This window comes from Dromaius novaehollandiae, chromosome 2, assembly GCF_036370855.1.
Source record: "Dromaius novaehollandiae isolate bDroNov1 chromosome 2, bDroNov1.hap1, whole genome shotgun sequence".
Classification (NCBI taxonomy): Eukaryota; Metazoa; Chordata; class Aves; order Casuariiformes; family Dromaiidae; genus Dromaius; species Dromaius novaehollandiae.
In genome coordinates this window covers 108482522-108499125 of record NC_088099.1, presented here as the reverse complement: position 1 = coordinate 108499125, position 16604 = coordinate 108482522, and positions in this window count along the sequence as shown.

The window sequence follows — 16604 nt, the reverse complement described above, 5'->3', positions numbered from 1 at the left end:
ATTTAACTGGTTTAAGGAAGTGCCTTCAGCAGCTTCTTTTAAGAATTGTCTTTGATTCTCTATGACTTTTACTAACTTTTTATAAACTGCTTCACTAACTCAGTGTGTTTCAGAATGAAGTATACTTACCCTACAAAGAAAACCCTGGCCTGTTGATCACATGTTGAGGAGAACTGACTTCTAATTTTGGAAATAATGTACTTTGTCTTTGAATTGTCAAATGGAGAGCTTCTGCATCACAATTTCAAATATGCTACCATTGTCCAAACTCTCCAACAGAAGGATATGTAAAATACATTCTGACCGAGATAACCATTATTTTTTTGCTTGTGTTTTTTTATACATCTTTTTCCATTCAGCTTTGCTATTCTTTCTTTTATAATTCAATAGTCACAGTTGAAAATTGTAATTATGGTGTTTGGTTTTTAATTCTGTTCTTACTCTAGCATGGAAAAGATGTGTAAAATACAAGAAATCATATCCCTCAAGAGGCATTAAGAGAGACAATTAGAAGAATTGGCTTACTATTTCTTGTGCTCTAGATTTAAGCATTTTGGTAATTTCTGGAATGAAATTACCCGGTATTCAGTAACTTAAAATATTCCTGCCTTCTGTACAACTAAATCTTTTAAAGCTAACTAAAGTGGGGTTTGTACATTAGGGAAGTTATTTTTGAGGGAGCAAATTTCATTAAATCTGAGATCAGTAAGAATTCAGGGACAGTAGCTCTAGTTTAACAAATATATTTGACTTTCCTGAAGATTATAGCACAAAGTGACAAGGGGATGCAGTTGACATTATTTTGTTTAGACTTCTAAAGCACATTTTAGTGGCATGACAGATAAAAGCTATTTTGAAAATAAAGTCTCTTGGGGTTATAGGAGGAATAACACAGTGAATTGAAATGTGGCTACAGGAAAGAAGCAAAGATCTATGATTTATGCAATAAACCTGAGCCAAAAGGCAGTCATTTGTGCAGTCCATGAGGTCATATTTGTTAATTTTTTATGTAGACCCTCAATCTTTTTTCTAGCATTAACTATGGAGATATGAGTTAAGGATATGAGCTTGTTTTTAATTCCTGTAGACAATATGTAATTATGGATTAGTAATCTCATTGTAGAGCCTGATGAAGCTGGGTAATCAAATTCAGCATAAATTAATTAGGTATCAGGTGTCAATTTGTTTGGTATCCTTTTAAAATACCTACTTGAATGGACTTCATCTGTAATTTTTTATAGAGAAATAAAAAATATTTCATAATATTGTACCTTATTACCGCACATCCTTAGCTGCCTAGTTTCACCCTATAAATGAGCTAGAAATTCAAGTTTTCAAAAAAGTTTGTGGCCAAGACATTAATTCCTTGCCTGCTGCTAGTCAGTTGTTAAAATTTAAGTTATACTATCAAATTTATTTGTCCTTTTATTAGCATGGAACTAGAGACCAAACTGTGTTTTATTGCTCTAGACAAGGTGTGGCTTTTGGTAAACAAGAGAGAGAAGCTGGAGCGGAAGCTTACAGAAGTCCATTTTATTCAATAAGATCATATTCAGCAGGTATCTTCCACCTATTTTAATTATGTGCCTAGTCTAGTTAAGCATAGTCCTAATTTTGCTATTTTGACAAATTGATTCTAAGCTACCTTCTATTGAAGGAAGACTGTGACTGACTCTTTAAGGGACTCTGAAAACACAGAGCCCAGAGTGTTATTGGTCCAAACCAATATACTATGGAAACTGAGGGCGGAAGAAAGAAAAGGAAGTTAAAATGGAAGTTTGTTCTTTGCTTTAACAATGCATGTCCAGCTAGGTAAATAACAATCACACAGGGAAATTAAGTCATAGATTTAAGTAAGGTGATATCTTTGTCAGACATGCTATAATACCTGTGGAATTCTAAACATCTTTTGCAGCTATGATTAAGAAATATGGGAAAGTATTCAGTAAAAAAGTTTGTTACATGTGGATAGTTTATATATTAACTTTGAAAGTTAGATTTACAGTCTTTATTGAGAACCAAGTGCTTGGGATGGATAGTCCAAGGACACTTTGAGTAAACAACACAATGCACTTTAACACAACATCATTTTGGTGGTTGTTTTTTTTGTTTTTTGTTTTTTTGCTTTTTAGTATAGCACTTCTCTGGATGACTTGGCACAATATAATTCTACATCAGGAACTTCAGATTTTGGATCTATTAACAGCACATAAATTATTAATTAACTTACGGTATATCAGGAGTAATTTGGCAATTGGCAGGCATTACTGAGTTATAGATTAACATAACACCACTGTTGTGTCCAATGTCTTCTGAGCAATCTATTTCAGACCAGAATATTTTAACAGACACTTTATTTTATGACTAGCACTAAAGACATGAAAGACACTTATGCTGTTTGTCTTGCTTGCTGTTGCTCCCTCTATAGCCATAACAGTATGTTTTGTATTGTCTGAAAGGAAAGACTTAATATGTTGCCAATCCTTTCTGAAAGCACTGTCACACACAGCTATTTAGCAGAGCAAGAGAGTTTCACTGCATGTGAAGATCGGCCACAAAATCTGGATAGATTCTGGAGCAGTTTTGTGATCTTGTTACAATGGGAAAGAAGTGGCAACAAGGGGAAGATGCAATTGTAGGTAGCAATAGCCCCCTCCATCACCGTGATCTTAGCATGGAGAACCTCCACACTGAAGCAGAGCAGCTTGCATGCCGAAGAGCTTGTGCCAGGCAATATTTAGCAAGTAAACAATTCTCATCATCCTTAAAAAGGGAGACTTTTTAAATTTCCCAATTGCTTAGACACTGCACTTTTCCATGTCATGCAACTGTAAGCTCAGTATCATGCTGTTGCCTTCTCTAGCTGCTGCTGCTTCTCCTCTGTAAAATAATTAGAAGCACTGATACTTTAGAAAGTTCGAGGTACTTCAGAAAGCAGCTAAAATCTCAAAGGCTATCTGACATTTCAGTATCATTGAAATTCCTCCCCTCCCCCCGACATTTTATTTTGTCATACTAGATCAAGAGTTTAAAAAAAAATCCAAGCATTTTCCTTTTCAGATGTCTTCCAATGAAAAAAGGGCTTCAGCAGAATGAGATTTACCCCAAGAAAAGCATCCTTTGAAAATTCCACTCTAAATTTCAAAGCCTGGCCCTGTCTCTATCTAAACAGGGTCCAAGTTTAAGCCAAGTCAGAAAAAAACATGATGATATCACAAAGGAGGCAGTTTGCTTATGGTGAGATAAAAGTTTTAGCATATTGAGTTGGGAATGTTCAGTAGTTTATTTACAACTACTTAAAATATTTGTGTAGTTCCATTCTTCCATAAGAACCTTGAAAGGAGTAGTCCTCTACGAATATCAAATTCTGAGAGAGATGTGAATCTCTTGAGATGGCATTGAATTTAGAGGGGTCTAATATCATGGAATCATATCTGATTTCTCTGCTCATCTATAGATTGAGTTTATTTCTTCTGAATTAAAATAGCTGCTGTTGGAAGTAAGTGTTGGAAAGGTAACAGAGCCAGCTCACTGAATGATTTTTGTGCATACATCAAGTTGCAAAGACATTTCACTTTTCAAACCAGCAACAAATAGTTGTTAAAGAATGATGATTAAATATTCTATTTCTTATCAGTGATAACTTAAAAGACAAAAAGAAGTCAATATCAGTGAGGCATAGTCACACAGTACAGGGTACATTAAAAAAGAGGTAAACCCAACCCTGAGCGCTTGTCAGAATAGAAAATACAAAAATACATTTTCTTCATCATTTATGGAGAGAGATAGTAGGTAGTATGTCATCAGCAACAAGCTGAACTGAATCCAGAAGTATTTAATAATATGCATTTCTCATTAAGAAACACAGTGATATTGACAGCATTTGTATTATTTTATACCATTTCCATTCATGCACCAGCCATCTGCCACCCATCCCAACACATGAAAATTTTGCTGTTTGTGGGGTGAGTGAGTGATCTTTTATGGTTGCATAAATCTTTTGATCATTATTCAGGTAGGACAATTAGACCAATAAATGTCATACTAAAGAGTAAATGGTGAGAACTAGCAAATCTGAGTACACACATGCTAAAGTACAGCGATAGGTATAGATTAACATCCTGAAGAAATATCAAGGAACTAATTTAATGAAAGACAGCAAGGGAATTTGTAGGTAGGATCCTGGATATTTTTAGAGTCCTCCACACACCCTTCTAAGAATGTTGTTGATATAGCAAGCTGAGTAGGGATAACTCACACTTTCTTGTATTACAACTGCTTTTTTTCTGCCTTTTATAGTATAGGCTGGCTAGTTTTAGGACACATAATGTTTGCTGTTATAGAGAGTATACAGATACATCATAGCTCCGGGGTGTGAAAAGGTTCACAAATGTCTGAAAAGAATTCCTGCCCCACTTGTTTTCAGATGGTATCATTGCACCACAGACAAAAAGGTTGTCCTGACAGCCCTGGTGTATGCGACTGCTAAGAGGCAGGATACCAGTGTAACAAATGGGCAATTTCAAATGGTTCAGCAAATTTATGTTTCTAGCTCTACTTACACGAAAAAAACTCATAATTTTTTTTTTTAATCTCGAAGTATACCCATCCTGCAGGTGTATTATGGATTGACATTTCCGAAAATGAATCCCTTGGAGATCCACAAAGCAGGTAGGTGTCACACAAAGGAAAGAATAAAGGCACTTTTACATTTATTGCTAGACAATGGTGGCACTTAGAAGACCACTGTCAATTTTTAGGTGATGCTTTTTGCTTCTTTTTTTTTTTCCTCCCTACCCTACTATTATTATAAACAATGTCCTAGATTATGGTAACTCAAAGAGATAAGGAGGGGGAAAAGGCATCCTTCTGTTAAAAGAAAAGAATGTACATAGGCAGGCATCATATAGAGTTGTTTTACCCATATACTGCTGCTTGGGAAAGCTGAATTATTACTTTCCTATTCTGCAATGGAGTACCTCTAGCTTTCATATACAGAGAAAGCCTAATGCTAGATAAATATTGTGATCTAAAGCAGAACTAGAAAGGTAGGAATCCTGGCATTTAACTTAGCTTGACTAAATAATCAAATAAGATCAGAAAGTGCTAAGTTATGTATGTATTGCTAATACTGTTAGCAGAATGGGTACAATTTTCACATTCAGATACCAAGCATGAATATCCATTTTACACTGCCTGATTTGCAGATACCCCTCCTTTGGAGCATCCATGACCTTTCTTTTGTCCAGAGAGCCAAGTGTTTATCTTTGCCCTGTGCTTGAAACCTATATCAGCAGGGGATTGGTCTGCAGAGGGCTGCTACACCTTGTATTTTATCCCTTGCATGTGTTGCATTGTCTTTTACATGCCCTACATGCCACAGAGATACAATCTCTGATTGTTGGATTCAGATTTGAGTGAAGGGCAGATCTTGAGTATGCGGATGCAAGGAACAATTTCCAAAAAGTTTAAATGGTGATTAACAGTTCCTGTCTCAGCACTGGAATGCTGGAATTTAGCTTCCTTAAAAAAATATCTAACTGGATTCAAGGGACAAAAGGAGAATGGAATCATTCCTTTAAATCTTTTCAGAAAAGGAGTGGACACAAGGGTTATGTCCACATGAACAAGTAACACAGCTCTATAGCAGTGGATCTGTCATGTGGATCCAATGTCCATACTACCTGCATTTTGGGGTGGGGAGGTACTTTAGACTAGCTTTAGTCTGGTCCTGCGGCCTGATTTCCCTATAGCAGTTGGATAACATGAGCTATGTTCCTAGAGTGCCTCTCCCGGATTAGCTCCATCTGAAAGGAGCTGGGTACAGGCACTCCAAGACTGCTCCGTGCTGAGAGCCAAAGCACAGACAGGGGTGAAAGCTCTGAGATTTGTTTTGAAAGCACAGCTTTCCAAACACAGCTACCCAAAATAAAATGGCAACGTAGATGAACCTGGGGATTCAATCTGAGGAAAAATATGTGACTACTTCCTAGCACACACTTACACCCTTATTATCTTTCTATGGCTGAAAATGAAGAGAACTTTGTTTCCTCTGAGAGATCCAGAAAGGATATTCAAGAAAATTTTCCCCTATGATCTTCATTCACAGTTTTCAAGTACAGCATTTAGCTTGAGCCAGATTGAGGGATGTATTGATTTGACAACCACTATTTATGACAATAAACACTGTTTTCTCCTACAGGGAGCTGACATCTGCTTTTCTCTGATGGAAATGAAATTATAGAGAAAAGAAAAAAAGGAAGTCACTCATGACTCACTACATTTTCATGACAATCAGTGTTTTTGTAGACATCAGAAGACAGAAGCTTACTACATACATTTTAATGCATTTAAATTATCATCCCCACTCCTGAAGTTAATGTGTGTTCATTGTGTTATCACCTGAAAGATACTGGGTCCACATTTTATAAATAGCTGCCTATTTTTGTACATAAAGTGTTTATCCTTGAGCATAACATATAAACCCTAAATTGAAAGTCTGTGGAAAACCGTGTTTTTGCCCTGTACACCAAACAATAAGCCCTTCTCTGCAGTGTCATTTGGGGATTTTAACCTTGCATTTTCAGTCATCAACTAATATTAATTCTTGTATAAAGATACTGATAACTACATTAATAATTAATTTGTGCTAATTACAAATCTGCAGTCTTTTTTTTTCTTTGTAGTCCAACAACAGTCTATTGTCATAATCCATATTTTGGATTTCCCCGCTTCCAAATTCTGATTTCTGTCCTCAACTTTAATATGACTTGTATTCAGGAGTATTTGGTAAGCAATGCACGATTTCCTTGGTACATTGCTTAGTACATTGTCTTTTCATTAAAATGCACTCATCACAATATGGAAATGCATCCACATCCCATCTTGTGATATAATTTTGATGCAATGGTAACTCTACAGCCTGTCTGATGAGCTCTTAGCTTCCCATCTTCCTGTGAGAATGCTAACTTTTTCCATGAGGAAATCACAGACTTAAATCTCAAGGCTTTTAAGTTTTTTGCTGAATTATGATAAATTCTCTACACCTAATATCAATTTTCAAGAGAAAACACATTTTCTACCCAGATGTGTTAAGAATGTCACCTGCCCTTCTTTTTGCCTAAATCAGGGAGACACATATTCACGGAGTACCTTATCTGCCACAGGGCAAGCCACTGCTTGGAATGCAGGAAAGGCAAGAATCTAATTCTCATAGCTGTAAGAACCCCAACTTTCTTGGGAACAGGTTTCTTGGGAACAGGTTAGGAAAGCAAGTTCCACCCATTTCATCAACTGGAATGTATTGAAAGAAAAAAAAAAAAAAAAAAAAAAAAAGAAGAAGAAGAAGACACTGAAGAACTTGGAGGAAGAGGAATTGTAGCATAGTGACCACGAGGAAGACAGAGAGTTTCTTTTAGCAGAGCTGGACAGAAGAACTTGTGAACTATGAGCTGAGAGACTGCCTTCTGGTGTTTGTCCCTGCTGTGTTGGGAGAAAGAGTACATTCTCTTTGTGTAGTCTCTCTAAATGAACAGATCTGCACTAGTAAAATATCCAGATGAATATCTTCTAATAGAAAGTTGTCATCAGGAGTCTGAATATTAAGTAGTCACTTAGAAAAAGCAAACACATTTTAGCATATAATCACAGAATAATTTAGGTTGGAGGGACCTCTGGAGGTCATGTGGTTCAACTTTCTTGATGTAAGCAGGGTCAGCTTACATCAGGCTCCTCATTGCCTCATCTAGTCAAGTTTTGAATAATTCCAAGGAGGGGTAACCTGATCCAGTTTTTGATGATCTTTGTAGTAAAAACTTTTTTCCTAACATGTAATTGGATTTCTGCACATTACAGTTATGTCTGTTGTCTCTTATCCTGTCACTAGGCACTTCTAGGAAGAGCCTGGCTCCATCTTCAACTTGCCTTTCATTAGGATGTATTTTAAGACAGCAGTTAATCTTTTCTTTGTAAGACTGAAGAAAGCCAATTCTCTCAGCCTCTCTTTGCACTTCATTTGCTGCAGCCTGCTGACCATCTTGGTTACCCTCCACTGGACTGGCTTCAATATATCCATGTCTTTCTTCTTCCAGGGGAGCCCCAGGCTGGATATAGTGTTCCAGAGATGGTCTCACAAGCATTGGATAGAGGAGAATAATCACCTTCAGCCTGCTGGTTACATTCTTGCTAATACAGCCCCGAACGCAGTTAAAAAAAGACATCATCACAAGGATACGCTGCTGGCTCATGTTCAACTTGTTGACCACCAGGATGTCCAAGACCTGCAGATCTGCTGTCTATTCCATTGCTGCTCAGCTTGCACTGTGGTATGGGGTTATTCTATCCCAGGTGCAGGATTTTCCATTTTTGTTTGCTGAATTGCTTGAGGTTCTTGTCAGCCCACTTCTCCAGTCTGTCAAGGACTCTTGGAACAGCAGCTCTGCCCTCCAAAGTATTGAACACTCTTCCCAGTTTGGTAGTATCTGCAAATTTGCTGGGGGTGTATTCTGTCCCATCATTCAGGCTGTTAATTGTTAAACGTTAATACTAAATATTAAACATTACCATAGGCATTAAAAGGTATTGGCCCCAGTATCTGAGAAATTCCACTAGTAACCAGCTCCTACCTGGACTGCATACCTCTGATCACAACCCTTTCAGCCCAGTGTTCCAGTCAGATTTCAATCAAGCTTCTAGTACATCTGTTCCATGCACATGTCACCAATTCAGTGGTGCCCAGTGACAGGACAAGATGACGTTGTCACAAATTGAAACACATGAAATTCTCTCTGCACGTAAGAAAACACTTTTTCACTGCAAGTGCATTTAAGCACTGAAGCCAGTGGCCCACAGAGCTTGTGGAGTCTCCATCCTTGGAGATATTCAAAACCTGATTGGACAAAGCCCCAGGCAACCTGCTGTAGTTGGACCTACTTTGAGCAGGGGGGGTGGACTAGATGATCTGCAGAGGTCCCTTTCAACCTCAACGACTCTGTGCTTCTAGACTAGATAGGGTTAATCCTATAAGCAGGTGTGACACAGATGTGTGAACTTTTGCCTTAAACATTTCTTGGTACATACGGTGCAAGCAAACCATAACCCTGAACAAGCCATCTGTTCCCAGCAGAAACAGGACTGAGCTGCTGCAACCCCCGAAGTGGTCTCCCTGCAACCACCCGGGACACACTGAGCCTGCGCCAAACCAGGGCATGATCGGGCAGAGACTTTGGGACCTGGACTGTAAATTATTGCTGCTTAGCACAACTTTTATAAAACTTGCTTAGCATGAGTAGCTAAATTTGCTGAAGCCTTAGGCAGTGAGAAAGGGCCCCAGAGCTGGTGCAGACTGGAAAGATAAGGGAGTTACAAGCAGTCTGCATTCCTATGCTTCACACTCCAGGAGGGAGGATGTCAAGGCTTTGAAGTGAGGCCTGCTTGGGCACCAGGACCCTGGGAAACAAAGCCTCCTCTCACTGCTGAAACAATGTTAATTAGGGGGGGGGTCTGGATTATATCCTCTTCATCAGGACCTTGGGAGATAACACCTACTGTCACTGCTGGGGCAGTGCTAATTGCTGGAACAACACCTCTTTGTGTTTGTGCCTTGAGAGACAAGGGTGGGACCCAAGGAAACAAAACACATCTGTCAGCAGAAACCACAACAGTAAAGATAAGGGAGAAAAGCAGCCTGCCTAGGAACAATGATGAGACCCAATAGGGAGCAGGAGACCCCAGACCTAAAAATTACTATTGGTCTGAACTACTGCATGAGGGGTGGGAAACTTAATTTGAAAAAGCTATAATTGCCCAGGGATTTCTTTGTTCGGGGTCCCTCTTCGGAGGCACCCAACTCGAGCTGCAACTACTGCACGCGTGTCATTACAATTTATTTATTTAATTTGCCTTGATTTGGCTCTGAACTTTCCAACGGGAACCTAGGGTTGGACCCTGCTCGAGTTGTAATTACTGCACGTGCGTCGCTAAAATTTACACCCAGGGTGAAGAGGACCAACGGGACGCCGCTGGATCCACGGGTGCTGATATCTCTTTCTCTCTCTCCCTTTTCTCTCTCTCTCTCTCCCCTCCCCTTTGCCTTTTCCCACCTTTTCTCCCCACTTCGTGGAAAATAAAGTTAAAAGGTTGTACGATATTTGACCGGTTTTAGCGTCTTAATCTCGTTCTTGGGATCATAACGAAACCCCCGCCGATATTGGATCGGGATAGCAAGTACTGCTTCTAAACTGTTTCCTTTGAGCCATATGGTGTCCTCTTAGATCTCAACTGCTTGCCTTTTTTTTTCCCCCCTTATTTTTTTTAAGACAAAGTCTGAACATTATCTGGAGTGAGCGAAAAACTCACCATTTTGCTAGAGCTTTGCACTATCAATAATGACAATAATATAAAAAAGCTCGTCTCAAACTTTTCTCTGGCCTCAACTGCTCTTAGCATCTTTTTTCTTTAAAAAGTCATTATTTCTGAGACCCATTTACCATTTTCTATCTGCAACAAAAGGAAGATGTTTCAGGCAAACCCTACTAACTTGCACTCTAAAGCAAACAGCAAGGCAGGACACATTATTAGGAACATGCATTGAGCCTGAAGGGTCTTGAAAAGTGCTCCTCAATTTTTCCATTTTCCTTCCAATTAAATTAATAGATTGAGGGAATTTTCTGCCTATCTGACAATAGTGCATATTTTATCTGATAATGCTTCATTAGAGAAAACCACAGGGATATCCCAGGCTGGAATTCTGATTTCTTCTTTTTGTAATGGACTCTGGCTGCTACCCTGCCTTATAGTTAAGCAAGCTGTCAATATGTATTGCAGCCACAAGACAGCATCCTCTGTCAGTACTTTTCCCAGATGAAAAGTGAATTAGAAACTTTTCCACAACTGGCTGAAAAAGGTAGAAATTGGCAAATACAAAGCTATCTCTGTGCATCAGTCTCCCATATGATTACTGACCATTAAAGTTCTTCATTTTTTCTAAACCTACATGAAAGACTTTTAGTACCCTCTCAGAGGTAGATCAATAAATGTGAATAAAATAGAATTAAATTATTTGGTGGATAAAATTCACTCAGAGAAGTATGAATGGCATGCCAGCTGTAATGGGAGGGGGAAAACCTTTTGCATAGGGTTTGATTTTAGAAGTTTTTAGCTCATAGAAAGGTCTGGAGAAGCCAGATAAGCAGGAACAGGCATTAAGAACTACACTAGATATTTTATAGCCCTTAGCCTAATGACATGGGATGCTATGTGGAACTGGCCACCTCAGTACCAATAAACCAGAACAACTTAACTGATTAAAGAAAGGAAAACAAGTAGTAAAAGAATAGAGTACAGATAAAATAAGAAAAATGATGGTGCATACCTGGTTCCTAACCAAAAATATTGTGGTTGATTGAGGCTGTGCAAGCAAAATAAAGCCGGATTTGTAGGTGTTCTGAAAGAGAAAGATTCAAGTACAAGCAAGGCAGCAAGCAAAGTCAAAGAACTGCAAAAGGCCTGAAGACTAATTAACACAAAAGTGCCTGTCTTCATACCTTAATATTTGGAATATTGGAGTCTTTTAACCCCGGCTGTGGAAAAACTGAGATCTGCTATTTAGCAGCATTGTGAATATAATTTTTTTTTCAAAGGGACTGTTTTTATAATGAGTGCACACAGCCCTAAATACTAGGGTTTCAGAGGTGTCCTATTAACTTCTCTTTATACTCAAGAACCCATATATCAAGTCTGCCACTAGAGAGAAAATGCCTTTAGACAACGTTCCATAAATGAAGCATTTAGACAACGTTCCATAAATGAAGCAAGAAATTCAATATCACTACCGCAATATTAATAAGAAAGGTTGAAATCAGATTTGGTATTTCCAACACTCATGATGAGACACTATTGCCTTAATTGTGGGTATTTACAGAGCACATATAAACAAAAACATGTACAACAAGTGCAGTTACAAATGCAGGTATTTCCTTTGCTTCTGTAATAAATATCAATAATATCAAAATCATATCTTTCTTTGATTCCTAGCACCAGATCTAACTAGAAAATACAGTTACTTTTGCAACTTTTGGCTAGCACCACATGAAATCACTGCGAGGAAGAAGAATGCATTCTGCTGTTTGCTTCACGCCAGAAGGAGGGGCAAAATGTTTCTGGACACATCTGAACATGAGATAAACAAACAAAGGAGTTAACCTGTACATGAGAAACTACTGTAGGCTGCAGAATGATGTTCCCTGCTGCCCCCAGGGCAGTGCTTCATATTCTTGCAGTCCTGTTGGCATCTGAGAGGCATCACTAGGGAAGTAAATGCTCTTTGATTCTGAATCAGCAACAAAGACCACTGTTAAAATGCATATATAGGACAGGAGGAAGTAAAGCACCACAAGGGCATGGGGAACTTTATTAGGTAGGTGCTGTTCTGATGCCCTTTTCCCCTTTGTTGTCCAAGGAGGAAAGCTGGAATATTACTTTCTTCCACTGTACAGTGCCATGGAGATTTTATCTTTTCTTTTCTTTTCTAACTGTCCAAATTCTCTCCTTTGCACTCTGCTTAAAAATAAAACCCTGGAAGCCTTCCTCTTGGTATGCATTCTAAGACACTGCTGCATAATATATTTAGTCACTGCGAGATTAAAAAGCCTTTCAAATAGCATATGATTTAGCAAGAGCAAAGGAAATTAGAAATAGATTTTTACCTTGTGAATCTTAAGAAATAAGTAAGATACTTGAAGTGAGTCCTTCTACAGGAATGTTATTGATTACCGAAAAGGCTTTGGCTGCACCATATTAAGAATATGGGTATTACTCCTTGAAGTGCATTTTCTAGCTCAGATAAGCAGATTATTATGAAAATTGCTTGAGAAGACATAAATTAAAAGTAAACAACCCATTTCTCCATACACACATACCCCAGATAGATGACTTCCAAGAGAAATGATGGTCATCTAAAATCTGAAAAAGAAATTTAAGTGTAGTTTTATTACTTGCACTAAAGTCTCTTCAAATTCACATTTAGTTATACTAGAGTCTCAGCTCATGCACAGAAAAATCAACATGAAGGCCAGCGTCAGGCAGTAAGAGGGAGAGGAGCCCAATGAAAACATACCCTTACCCTGGTACCTGAAGATAAAGCTTTTTCACTGCCTCCTTCTGTACTTAGATAGCTGCATATAGACTGAAGAAGGAAGGAACAGCATTTTCTACTGTAGTTCAGAAAATAAAGAGATGTAATTAGCTTTTGCTGGCTGATGTAATAGAATTTGGACAGAAGACAGCTATGAACAATAAGCAGTTATTATTAATGGATGCAAACTAATGTCACAGTAGATGGTAAGTACATAGTGAACCAAATAAATGATTATTTGACCTATACATGGGGGTTTTTTCTCTGCAGAGTTCTTTGGAATTTAACATCCGAGTTTTGCCCCTATTTTGAGTTTGGTCCACAAAAAAATACTATGAATTACATTTTGACACTGTTTCGACTCAAGCCGATTGGCCTGCCAAGGCATATAAGCTAGGTCACAAGACAATAAAAATATTTCAGTAATAACTGAAATGCACCGTATTATTTCTTAACTTAAACACATTACCTTGAGCTATTTTATGTGCTCTCAGCAATTTCTTGCAATATACTGACTTATCATTAAGCTTGCATATTTTCAAACACATGACAACAACATGAACAGAGCTCAAAATTGATTCCATTCACAATATTTAGAATACTGCACCAACTCTTACTACCAACCTACAAAGCTCAAGAGAAAATAGATCAGTGTATGAGCATGTATCATAACCTGCCAAGAAAGTTGGCAAACAAAGTTTCAACAAATAGATGCTCTTATTGACAACAAGAAGTGAGGCCCCAAAAACATGCCTGCTTCTAATCACCTGAAATCATAATTTTTTCAGAATTTGGAGAAATGCCCAGTGACTTTCACTCAACATAAGTCTGGTACTGGGTTTCCTTAAATTTGTTTCCTAATTTCTCAGCCTCTGCATAGAATGCTTCACATTTCAAGCATTTCTCTGAAACCAGGAAACCCACAATCTTGTTTTTATAGTAATATTCCATAATCAATATTTAAGGAAAATTAAAGAATAAAAAACACAGGACCTGTAAATTTGCAAGAACAGATAACAGTATCCATGATGTTCTGTTGTTGCGCTTCATAACTTAAGGTTTAATTTGCTCATGCAAAGCTAACTCACCAACTTAAAAGGGTTGAGTTAGACTGCTGGAACTCTGATGTTTTATTTAAAGCTCTTCACAGCCTGTGTATGTAGCCCTGTCGTCGGGATCTAATACTTAAAAGTCACAACAATCCAAAGTCTTCTCCACTGCAGGCTTTAAATGTAAGCCATCATCTATCCCTTTGTGTTATTTTAATGATTCCATAAATGCACCAACAAATATTCCTGTATATTAAATGAAACACATAAATAAACTCAATAGATTTACATTATTAATTTAAAATACTTATCAAAAAATGGAGAGTCTGTTCTATAAATAACCAGAGCAGAGAGTTCATTTTCTATAACTTATGAATTATAAATCACTATTGTAGAGCTTATAGAAAAGCAACACAAAAAGAATGGACAGTTCAATTATCCTTCATTTTAAAACTCAGCTACTGAGGAAACCCAAGAGGCCGACATCCATGATCTTCTGCAACACTTCCTAACAGTATCACAACGCTTGTTGAGTTAGCCCTCACATTTTGCAGATAACAACTGAGACTGACTTGTTATCTTCAGATATTATCAAGTACGGATATCATCAAGAATGGATATTATCAAGTAGGTGATACCTTGCATGTTTCATGACTGGACCCTTCAGTGCTGTTCTCTCAGCATAGCCATAACACGAAGTAAAGTTGTGCATTAGAAAAGGCTCACATGGATTTGCTTCTATTAACCTTTTGGGTACCATCTTCAAAGTTGTTGAAAACAAGAAAGCATAACTTTTAGCTTGCAATGCCTCTCCTTCTGTCTTCAAAGACCTCATGCAAAGATAGTTTATAGGCTGAATACATTGGTGCTCTATGGAAATGTGAACATAAGCAGCATGTTAAGGGTTGACATCATTAAAGTAGCTTTGAAGAGGAGCATTACATATGTTTTCCTCTTTTGCCTTCAGAAAGTATTAAGGACTCCCTGCAATGTAATTTAATAAAACACCTAATTACTATGAGTTATATGGGTGATTTGTTTCCTTTTGTCTCTTCTCCTACTCCTTATCCCCTATTCTAAAGCATTAAGACTCAACAGTGATTATAAATGTTGCATTAAGATATTGTAGCTGAAAGCGACACAAGCTGCAAAGAATGGCAATCTACATACTAAGTTAGATAAAGACAGTGGAAAGAATATATAAGTGAATGTCTTTGTCATTCTGACATGATGATGGAGGGAGTCTGAGTCAGCATAATGCCTTATTTTGCCCTGGGGAAAATGAAGGTCAGCATCCAAATGGCTAAGCCTCTAAACCCTGCATTATGCTTGTGTCACCAAAAAAAAAAAAAAAGTACCTTATAACCAAGATCATTAATTCTAACTATCAACACTTAAAAGCAATTGCATTAATTAAAGATTCTGTTCATAATGTTTATTTCTTTTAGTATATATAGCTGAATTAAAACACATCTTTCCCAAACTGTCATTGTTAATGTGCACTGTATCCTCTTTTATAGCTTTTTCAGAGACAATTGTTTTGATCGTGAGAGGAGATGTTTTTAATAATGGGACAAGTATAATGGGACTTTGGGCAGCTATATGACAAGGTTCATTAATGCTTTACAATATAAACGTTAATATACTACTAAAGAAATCATTAACTGTGTGTTAAAAGAAAATGCAGTCTCACTCAACTGATATAGGTCACCCATAGCTGCCAGAACACAAGCTTTCCAGACATCCCAACTGTCTCTGGAATATCAGACCTAGAGAGAGATGGCAACGTTCAGTCAACCTGCTCTCTCTTTAATGGCAGACTTCTTTCAAAAAATAGTTCTTTCTTTCATATTTTTTCCTAATAAATAATACTTGTCTTAATTCTGAAGTTGAAACTTGAAATTATATATTAGAATAATCCTGGGGAAACAAGGGAAATCTCTACATTCAGTTTGGACACATCTACAGTTTTATTCAAGAATTGTTCAAATCTCCAAGGCTTATTATTTTGAATGGTTATTTATGATGCCTTCGAATGTCAGGAGTACTCAGAGACTAGTCACATGGTAATATCTGAAGGTGCTATCCATCAGATAGTCTAAAGAAGCAAAAAAACCCAAAAGATTATCGCCTCATCTTCAGTTTCTTTTGAGATTTATCAAGCCTCCAATTATTTTTGGCTCTCACAGATTACATTCTGGGGAGCAACAGGAGGACCTGTAATAGCCAGACTACCATTAAAATGCTATGAGCATAAAAAATAACTGTAAGGTAAAAGGAGGAAAACTTTCCCGTATGAAAAAAACTTCATACTGTCAGAGGTGGTCTTAAAAGACTTCAAGACCTAAATTCAGGAAAGCAAATCTACAAAACAGACTTAAAAAGCCATTGTCATTTGGTTCTGAATGATGGAAATCACATGG